The sequence below is a fragment of the Pongo abelii genome, chromosome 1 (assembly GCF_028885655.2).
Source record: "Pongo abelii isolate AG06213 chromosome 1, NHGRI_mPonAbe1-v2.0_pri, whole genome shotgun sequence".
In the NCBI taxonomy this organism is placed as follows: domain Eukaryota; kingdom Metazoa; phylum Chordata; class Mammalia; order Primates; family Hominidae; genus Pongo; species Pongo abelii.
The window spans coordinates 91,757,298-91,767,777 of record NC_071985.2 but is presented as its reverse complement, the minus strand read 5'-3'; the positions used below and the strand labels follow the sequence as shown (position 1 = coordinate 91,767,777).

Here is a 10,480-nt window from a genome sequence, read left to right as displayed (position 1 = left end):
AGCATAATGTGAAAATGCCAATAATCTCTATGTTGCAAAGAAAATTATACAATCTTAACTCTTCCCTGTGCTCATGCTCCTTGCAAAGTGAATTGGCAGCTCTTGCCATTAAAAGATAGAATCTCTTTCCCTCCCTCTATGCCTCCTTGTGACTGGATTGGGCCATAAGAGAAGAGATTATGGGCCAGTTCTGAGCCTAGGCCTCAAGAGACCTTGTTTGCATACTTAGACTCTGTTTCAACACTCTAACCAGTAACTGGGTGAACACACTCAGAACCAGACTTCTGGAAAGTAAAATACCACATGAATGGGAAGAGAATTGTCTTAGCTAATCTTGTCCCAGCCTGCTCTAGCCAACCAGTTGCTGACCTTGGAAAAATGAGTGAACCAGGACTAGAGCAACTACCCATTTAGTTCCAGCCCAAATTCGTAACCCATGAAATTCTGAGACAAACATATAGGTTCTGTTTTAAGCTATTAACTTTTGGGGTGGTTTGTTATATAGCAAAATATAACTGATAAAGTATATTAAATCATCCTTCCCACCTCCACAGTTTTGTTCCAAGTCCAATCTACTACTCATACCATACCAGGAATGTTATTCTAAGACTGTAATGTCTTACTTAATCTCTTTGATGCCTTCACTTGTAGGTTGGATTAAACTCCAATTTCTCAAAGCATGACCTATAAGGTTCTGCATATTTTGCCTCTAGACTTCATCTCATGACTCTTACTGTGCCCCATCTACCCATGCCTACATTTGGTTCCTTTAATGAACCCAGCTGTTTCTAACCTCAGGGAATCTGCACAAATGACTTATCTTACATATTTTTCTGACTGATTCCTTCTCAATCTTCAAGTTTTGGCTTAAATTCTACTTCATTGATGAAGTCTTATCTGTCACTTACTTCTAAGTGGATATTCATGTTTATTAATTCTTTTGACTCATATTGCTAATTTGCTTTAGGAAGGATTATACTATTTTGATATCTTAGCATTGTCAGGGAGTATATATTTTCTTCATCACCTTAAAATTATCGTATGCTTTTAAAAACAAAACTTAGCTTTTAATATAATGCAATTATTATCATAAAAATTACAAACCATGAATAAAAAATTAAAAATAGAAATCATGTGTCAAATTTGTATTCAAAGGTAATTTAAATTAGGTTAAATTTAATTTAAATTAGTTTAAATACCTAATCTCATTTTGTTTATAAATTGAGGGTCACAACCTATTAATGAGTGAAATCAGTTCCAAAAATATTTTTAATAACAGAGAATAGGAAAAAATAGAATAGAAAAGATCAAAAGTATTGCATGGAATAACTATAAGTATTGTTTTATAAAAATACTTTTCTATTAGAAATATGAATATGAATGTGTAACTGTATGTATGTATCTCCTAAATTATGATTTAAAATATATTATTTATTGTGAATTACAGTCAACAAAGTTTTTAGTGATCCCACTTGCTCCTTGTTACCCTAATTCTCTTTTCTCAATGATAGTAAAATTCTATGAAAAAGTTGCACATGCATTTCCATTCTAGCCTTCACTCCTGAGTATCTAACTCATGGAACAGCCTACTCAACATTTTTATTAGATGTCTAACAGTCCAGTTAAACTTAAAATATGCAAAACTAAACTTCTAGTATCCCTTCTCCCAACATCTTCCTGAAGTGTTCTCTGTCAGTATTCTCTATGTTTTTAATGACAACTCCATCATTCCAGTTGGTCATCCTTGACTGCCCTCTCACAGTCAATTTGCAGTCTATCAGGAAATTCTGTTGTTCTTCTGTCAAACTGAATCTAGAATTGGACCACACTTCTCCATCTTCATTGCCACTATCCTGATCTGAACCACCATCATCTCTCACTAGGGTTATTGCAGAAGCTCCTGAAGGACTGCAGCTACTATACTTGCCTCCCTTCAATGTCTCCCCAACTCAGAGGCATGCCTTACTCTGTTAAACTCAACATCAGACCCTTCAATGTCTCCTCAACACAGAGGCATGACTTACTCTGTTAAACTCAACATCAGAAGATGTCTCTCCTCTGCTCCATATTTTCCAATAACTTCCCCATTCTCAGAGTAAATTAGAAAAATCTAAATCTTGTAATGACCTTCAAGTCTCTATATCAGGGTGTCCAATCTTTTGCCTTCCCTGGGCCATGTTGGAAGAGAAGAATTGTCTTGGACCACACATAAAATACACCAACACTAACAAGAGCTAATGAGATGAAAAAGTGTCACCAAAAAATCTCATTTTTAAAGAAATTTATGAATTTGTGTTGGGCCACATTCAAAGCTATCTTTGGCTGCATGTGGCCTGCAGGCTGCGAGTTGGACAAGCTTGCTGTGTATAATCCATTTTTTTTTCCCCTAAACTCATCGTCTAGTTTTCCAGACCTGTCCCTGACTCCATTTCCACCACATTAGTCTCCTGATTCCTTAAACAGGCCAGAGGCTCACCCACTTCAGGACTTTTTCACTAGCTTTTAGTGCTGCCTGGATTATTCTCCCTGACAGAGCGGGAGCATCACCATCTTGGACAAGTCCCTCACTCTAAAGTTCACCTTGTTAAAAAACCACCTAAATCCAAAGGGCGTCAGCCTAATGGCTAAGGTCAGCATGACCATAAACCACACATAACATCTCTAGCCAGAAACATTCCAAACTCTTCCCCAACCAGAGACATGCTAGCCCCAAGATAACTCTCCTCCGGTTGGAAAGATGTCTTCCCCAAGATAACCTCCCCTCCTCCCAGAGACATTCCAACCCCGCCATAAAACTTCCCCACACAGAAACATTCCAAGCTTGTAATAAGCTCTTCACTTTGAAACCAGTATATACTCTTAGTCTGTAAGAGAAAGCAGTCCTGACCAAAATCGGCCAGAAGCCCCTTTCAGGATTTATGTAAAGAAAACCTGTCTTGGACTGTTAAGCCATGTTTCGTGTTTCTTTCCTCTTTCTTTAGCTTTTACACTCCCTCCACATGGCTAACTCCATTTTCCTCAAATCTTTGTTCAATTGTGGCCCTCTAAATAAGGTTCAACTTTACCAACCTGTTCTAAAATTATTATCCTGCTACCCATACCAGATCATCTTATTCTATTTTCTTTTATGTTTTCTACAGAATATATAGTTTCATGTAATAGTTACTTTTTTTGCTTATTTTTAGTATGTATTTTTAAAATACCTCTCCTCCTTATAGCATAAGCTACATAACGGCAGGGAATTTTTTTGTCAGTTCTATTTCAAGGACCTAAAACAGTGCTTGGCAGTGTAGCCTCAGTAAATATTTGTTGCATGAATGAAAAAATGGGTTACATAATTATTTCCTTAGTGGGTTAGCATCTTTAAAACTCATCAGGATTTTAGAGCCAAAAATAAAATTATTTAAAAGGATTGAAACCTACTATTCATGTTTTTGTTAGTAAATTTGCGTGCATTTAATATTTTTTGAGTTTGTATTATTTAAGATAATTTGTCTATTTGAACACTAGATCTACTTTGTAATTATAATTTAAGATTTGTAATTGAAAAATTAACTTGGACTTTTAAAAATTAACTTCATTCAGGTTAAGTTTAATAGTCAATAAAAATTACCCAGTTAATCAAGATAGTAAGCTTACTATTTTAAGTTGAAATCTTACTTCATTGATCACAGTATTGAAACATTTAAAAGGATTTAAGATTTGCTTTAGTTATAATTTTCTTTTTAGATTAAAAAGATTATTTTAAAAGCCTGATGAGGCTTATTAAGTCAGCAAATTGAGATGCTTAAAAACGAAATACATAGATCATATTTAAACATAGTTTAAAGAGAATTAAATGCCAAATTTATGAATCAGACCAAATATTTGTGTAACGCCTTTACAAATGAATAAAATATATTAGGTTTATTAATAGAATACTAAGGTTTTTAAGCAGGAATTCAGAGAATTAAAGAAGACCTACTTTTTTAATGTTTACTTCAAAGAAATTTAAATTGCATAATCGAAGAAACATATATAATTTTCTTCATGCAAAATGTGTTCTCATCAGTATTTAAAATCTCATATCAATGCAGGAGAGGATTTAATGACACAGGAGTGAGAAGGGACACACGGTAGGGCTGGGTCCGGAAGGCAGGGGAGGAAACAAGGTCTGGAGCTGAACCGAAGTTGGGACTAAGGTCTTTTTTCCACTTTAGCACTCATAAGCAGATAGGTGAATACAAGAATGTATCTGTCTCCCTGAAAACAGTTGATTGAGACTTTTTTTTTTTTTTTCGGCCAGCACTATTGATATTTCCATTATTATCTGCTTATTTTGTCCCCACACCTCTAGCTGGCCTCCTGGTCATTATGATTCCGCTGGCAGTTGCCCTGTGTCCCTGCTATTTTCTCCGCAGGAGCTGAGCAAAACTCCTTTTCTAGAGACAATTTACTCAGCTCTTAAAAATGCTAGTGTAGTTTTGTGGGAGGAAGGCAGGGACGTTTATCTCAAACAATAAAATGTGTGTGTGAACTTTCTGAGTATAAGCTCCAAAGCAGAGAAGAAGAAACGGAGCAACACTCCAGAGCAAAAATGAAATGAGAACAAAGATGTTGAGACATAAAACTGCACAGCATTTTAACATAACATAATGTAACATAACGTAACCATAACATGGAATGTTTTTAATAGTAGTGATATTAATTTTTAAAAATTTGCCAAAATATAACTATGTATCTTTGTATAATTTGTATATTTATGTTTTTGGTCCTAAGCCTATATATTATATATCTATTTAATCTTCAAGGACCCAAGAGCGTTTGCTCTGAAATCTACAAAACGATGTGAAAATTAATCCATAAAGGAATTCGTAATAACAGCGTTATACAAACATAACAAATTCAGTGATTCTATGTGCCGCATAATCATTGTGATATATCAGAGGACAATTTATGGAGGGGTAAAGGTCTCTGGGCTGAATGTTAAGGAGCCAGGATTCTTTTCCAAGCCCAAATCACTTCACCAGTGTGCACCTTGTTAATCTTTTTAAAGTGAAAAAAAAACTGACATAAGGGTATTGTGAATATTAAATGAAATATTTCATAATGGAAACACTTAGTAATAAATATGATGTACTTAATTATAAAGTAATAAATATGATTATTGTTTAGGCCAGTATTCTCTTTTGATTTGGAGAATACTCCAAATCAAAACTCCACTGCTTGGAGTTACAAAGTGAAGAAAATATTCCATTATAATTTGTGAATAATAGAAACATAGGTCAATCTATAGCAGACATCCCCTGTCAGATCAAACATTAGTCGTTACATTAGAAAATTAGAAAGTATAGCAAATCAACAGCATAAATCAGAACACGTACAGTGGGTATATGTGCAGATTTGTTACATGGGGATTTTGCGTGAAGCTGAGGTTTGGAGTACGGATCTTGTCACTCAGGTAGTGAGCATATTACCTGATAGGTAGTTGTTTTACCCACCCCTCCACACCTTCTGATAGTCCATAGTGTCTATTGTTTCCGTACTTATGTCCATGTAACCTCTATGTTTAGCTCCCACTTATAAATGAGAACTAAACAATAAAACAGATGATAAAAGACATTCGTAACATATTGTGAAACACAAGCAAGGATGTCAGCAGATTACTCATCAAAAACAATGCAAGTGAGAACAAAGTAGACCAACATCTTTAACTCATGGAAAGAAAGAAAAAAAAATCTTATATTTTGGACTTCTATATCCAGAAAAAAACATGTTATAAAATGAGGACAAAATAAAATACTTGCTCAGATTTACAAAGTGTTGTTGAAACTTACTAAAACAAAAAGGATTAATCATCCGCAGACCCACAGTGTGAGAAAAGTTGAAGGAAGCTTCTCAGGTGGAAGGAAAATGACACCAGATGAATACAGATTTTCACAAAGAAATGTGGAGCGCAGGAAAAGAGAACAATGTAGATATATGTATAAGAAGGTTTTACAATCATTTAAATATCTTTAAAACTTAACGTACTTATTTTGTTTTTGTTTTTACAGCTTAACTTACTTTTCAAGCAAAAGTAATAACATTTATAAATCATACTTATAGCCTTAGAAAAACAAGACCTATAAATTAAAATGATAGATACACAACTTAGTACTGTTGTTATTCATATTAAAAATCATTAAAGAGATACTTCACTTTGAAAATACATGCCAAAATGTTTTTAAATAATTTCGTTAAAAAAAGAAAAAGTGCATGGTAATTTTAAAAAACTGATTTGTTAGCATTTTAAACTTAAGGAGATGATGAGATTTCTGTGAAGAGATGTGTGTGAACTCCGTTAACTCCCAGAGGCATTAAACATCTTTTGAGAACAGAGGATTTTCTTGGTGGCATTTTTCATATCTTTGTTCCTCAGACTATAGATTACTGGGTTGAAAAGTGGGGCAAGGACAGCAAACATCAGTGCAATGGCCTTGTCCAGTAATGGTGGGAACGTGACAGAGAAGGGCAGATATATGAGTGTCACACTGCCGAAAAACAGCAAGAAAATAGCAATGTGGGCTGCACATGTAGAGAAAGCCTTCTGACTGCTCTCACCAGAGGGAATCCTCAGGATCACCATGATGATTCTTAAATAGGAAAGGGTGATGACAGAGACAGAGGTCAGAATGGAAATAGCACGGATCACATCTTCAACCAGAATTATGGACGTATCGGTGCAGGCCAACTGCAGCACAGGTTCAGAGTCACAAAAGAGTTGATGAATTTGGTTGGGGCCACAGAATGGAAGAGTAGAAATCCACACAATCTCTGGCAGTAACATGAGGAAGCCAAAAATGCGAGAGCCAGTGGACAGCTGGATGCACAGTCAAGGGGTCATAATGATTGCATAGCAAAGGGGGTTGCAGATGGCTACATACCTGTCAATGGCCATCACTGTGAGGACTAGGGCTTCTGTGACCCTGAGTGAGTGGAAGAAATACATCTGCAGGAGGCAGCCTATGAAAGAGATGGTTTTCTGTTCACTGAGAAGGTTGGAGAGCATCTTGGGGATAGTCAAGGTGGTGTACCAAATCTCCAGGAAGGAGAAGACACTGATAAAATTGTCCATAGGATTATGGAGATGGGGGTCCAGTCGGACAGCAAAGAAAATCATGAAATTTCCAACAAGAATGAATATATAAATAAAGAGCATAGGAATGAAGAATAAGAGGCTGCCATTCTTAGATTGAGGAAAGTCAGAGAAATAAAACTCAGTCACCATTGTCTGATTCTCTGGATCCATATTTTCAGCGGTTTCACTTGTTGGCTCATAAAACACAGTCGGCATTCTAAGTACGTACAAAGAACAAATAAAAACTTTCTTTTCAAGCAGCTAAACGGCCTTGAAATTAGGCTGGTTAAATAAAATACACTATGTGAGTCATTTTGCAAAATATAAAGTTATCCTGTCAAATTTCCAAGTGCTTTTTAGTAATTATAATAACTTATGTTGTCAATTATTCTGTTGGATAAGCTAACAGTATTGCTAGTTAGACATGTAAATTGGTACAAACTCCCCTGAATGGCAATTTGGCAATTTATATTGAGAGTTTAAGACTGTTTAGAGCCTGCCTTTCACTATGTAGTCTAGGGGAAATATTTCAGCTATTAAAAAAGAAATATATGACAATATTAGCTAGAATATTTATTAGAACAGTAAATTAGAAACAATTTAAGTAAATAGACATTTTCATTTTTTTGAGATGAAGTGTTGGGGACACAGAATGGGTCATAACAAAATGATAACCTCTGTGGATAAGAATAAGCTCATTTTTAAGTGGGCATGTTTAAAACTAAAGCATGATTACCAGCTTCCCTTAGTCTGACTCATTATTAATAACTGAATGAAAAGAAAAAATCCAAACAGTCCACTGAATGTAATTTACTTTAAAACACAAGAGGCTAATCTCATGTGACGTATATGGGTATGCAAATTAATCTACACTCTAAAGGGGGTGTATTAGGGTTCTCTAGAAGGATACAATTAATAGGAGATATATATATAGTTAAAGAGAAGCTTATTAAATATTAACTCACACTGTTACAAGGTCCCACAATAGGCTGTCTGCAAGCTGAGGAGCAAGCAAAGCCAGTTCGAGTCCCAAAACTGAAGAACTTGGAGTCTGATGTTTGAGGGCAGGAAGGGTCCAGCACAGGAGAAAGATGTGGGCTGGGAGGCCAGGTTAGTCTAGTCTTCTCATGTTTTTCTGTCTACTTTATAGTCTAGCCACGTTGGCAGCTGATTAGATGGTGCCCACCCAGATTAAAGGTGAGTCTGCCTTTCCTAGCACACTGACTCAAAAGTTAATCTCCTTTGGCAACATCCTCACAGACACACCCAGGATCAATACTTTGCATCCTTCAATCCAATCAAGTTGACACTCAGTATTAACAATCACAGGGAGTTAATTAATAGTTGAAGTGCGCTAATCTAGAAATTATATTCTAGGTGTAATTTGCAACATTTGAAATACTTTAATCCATAGTCTGCCTCAAAAGGCAGATTTGACAAGAGCTTCAAATATTCTTATCTGTATCCACACTGTAGATTTTATTAAATAATGTAAAGCAGGTTTTGTCACCTTCAGCATTATTGACATTTTGAAACAGACAATTCATTGCTCAGAGAGAAGGCAAGGCTGTTCGTGCATTATAGAATGTCTAGCAGCCACCCCTGGTCTCACCTATAAGGTGTCAGTAGCATAGACCCCTCCCTCTGTCATGACTACCAAAATCGTCCTAGAAGTCACCAAATGTCACTGCAGGGAAGAAGTAGAAGAAAATTTGTGCCAGTTAAGAACCACTGGCATACAGAAATTTTTTTTTAATGAAAAACCATGTGATCAAGATACGTTGATTGGCTGAAAGTATACCTAACCTCTGGCTTGCAGGGATATAAAACAGGATGAGCTAGGCAGCCTATAGAGCTTGGAGAGGTGCAATAGGCACATGATCCATTCATTCCTGTGTTCCCTCCTTAAAAGGGTATTTATCACCTAATCTCACTAGAAAGTTAGCTTTTCTACTGGAGATAATTTTATTACATTTTATCTTTGATAGAAACTTTCATTTATTATACTAACCAGAAAGCATAAGGAAAAAGAGTTGAGACTTCCATGAGCTTCCAAGAAAAGGCCTAATAGTAGTACGTTTTTGCCTGTTTGCTAATAAATATTTGTTTGCATGGCAGAATTCTGACTCTTCACTTGGCACTGAGGTGAAGATGGGACCTCTAAATGGAGAAAGCTACTGATATCTACCAAAAAAATCAGACAACTCTGAACTGCCAATGGATACAATAAATATATAAAATTATTTGGAAACCATAATACCAGAGGCTATACACAAATAAGAACCCAGCTTGGCATATGGCAACCACAATTTTTTTCTCTTGCTTTTTGTACATACAGCAAAATAGTAAGTCTATGTTGAAACAGGAAAATATGAGGTGAAAATTCCCTTGTTTTTCTTTAAGAAAACTTTTACATAAAAAATGGAGGCTCATAAAAAGTAATTTATACTCTAGCAATTTTTATCTTAATTAGTCTTATCTGGGCTTATTGTTTCCAGACTTGTCTTACTACATCTCACTTTCACATAGCTACTGAAATAATCTTTCCTAAATGCAAAGCTGTCAATCCTCTGTCTGAAAACCTTATACTGGCTCTCTATAGGGTTCCAAATCAAACCTGAGCCTTTAAGCAGAACAGATAATATGGCTGCATATGAGATTTTAAAATTATTTTGTCATCTCAATATCTTATGGCTGTATTATCCCCAACAGGCTTTCCTAGTATGATAGAAAATGATACCAGTATAATTGTTCTGTGTTCTGCTTACAGAGGCAGTAGGGAGATAAACAGGGAAAGAAGCATTAAGCTCTATGTCCAGTACAGTTTGGAATTAGAAAATTGAAATCTGAAAATTTTTGTTAAAAAGGTAGGTCTTTAGGAACTTGAGTCTTTAAGAAGGAAAGAGGATGCCTATAGGAAGGCAATTTGATATAGAGTCTTGGGAGCAAAGTTATACCTAATAGGACTCTCCTATTTTCTGTAGGAATGGGTACCCCAGAATCTCAACCAAAAGCTCCACTAGTTGTCCTGACATTCCTTTATTCTTAAGAGCCTGTCCTGATGCCACTAAATACAATACAAACCTAGATTAGAATTTAGCTCAGAAAATAGTAGAGTTGTGAAAGAGTCATAGAGGTAGTGGGCCAGACACAATTTGATAGATTTAGTCCAGGTATTTGTTATCTTATGACAATCTCTAATTGTAGGACAAACACTCACCAAAGCCCTCCATCCCTAAGTTATGGTCCTTTCCTCTACCTCATGTGTTGTCACAATCTCAACAAAATTTCCACAAGTCCTTCTTTAAAGTCCAATGGGAAATAATACGGTTCTGTGACAATTGTCCCCCAATATCTAGTAAACAAAGCCATTCACTCATA

General features: G+C 35.7%; 1 pseudogene; it reads right to left on the bottom strand.

Annotated features, from left to right (window-relative positions):
* Nucleotides 1-6,322: 6,322 nt before the first annotated feature.
* LOC100432688 (olfactory receptor 6K3-like) lies at nt 6,323-7,270 on the bottom strand (annotated as a pseudogene).
* Between the last annotated feature and the right edge of the window lie 3,210 nt (nt 7,271-10,480).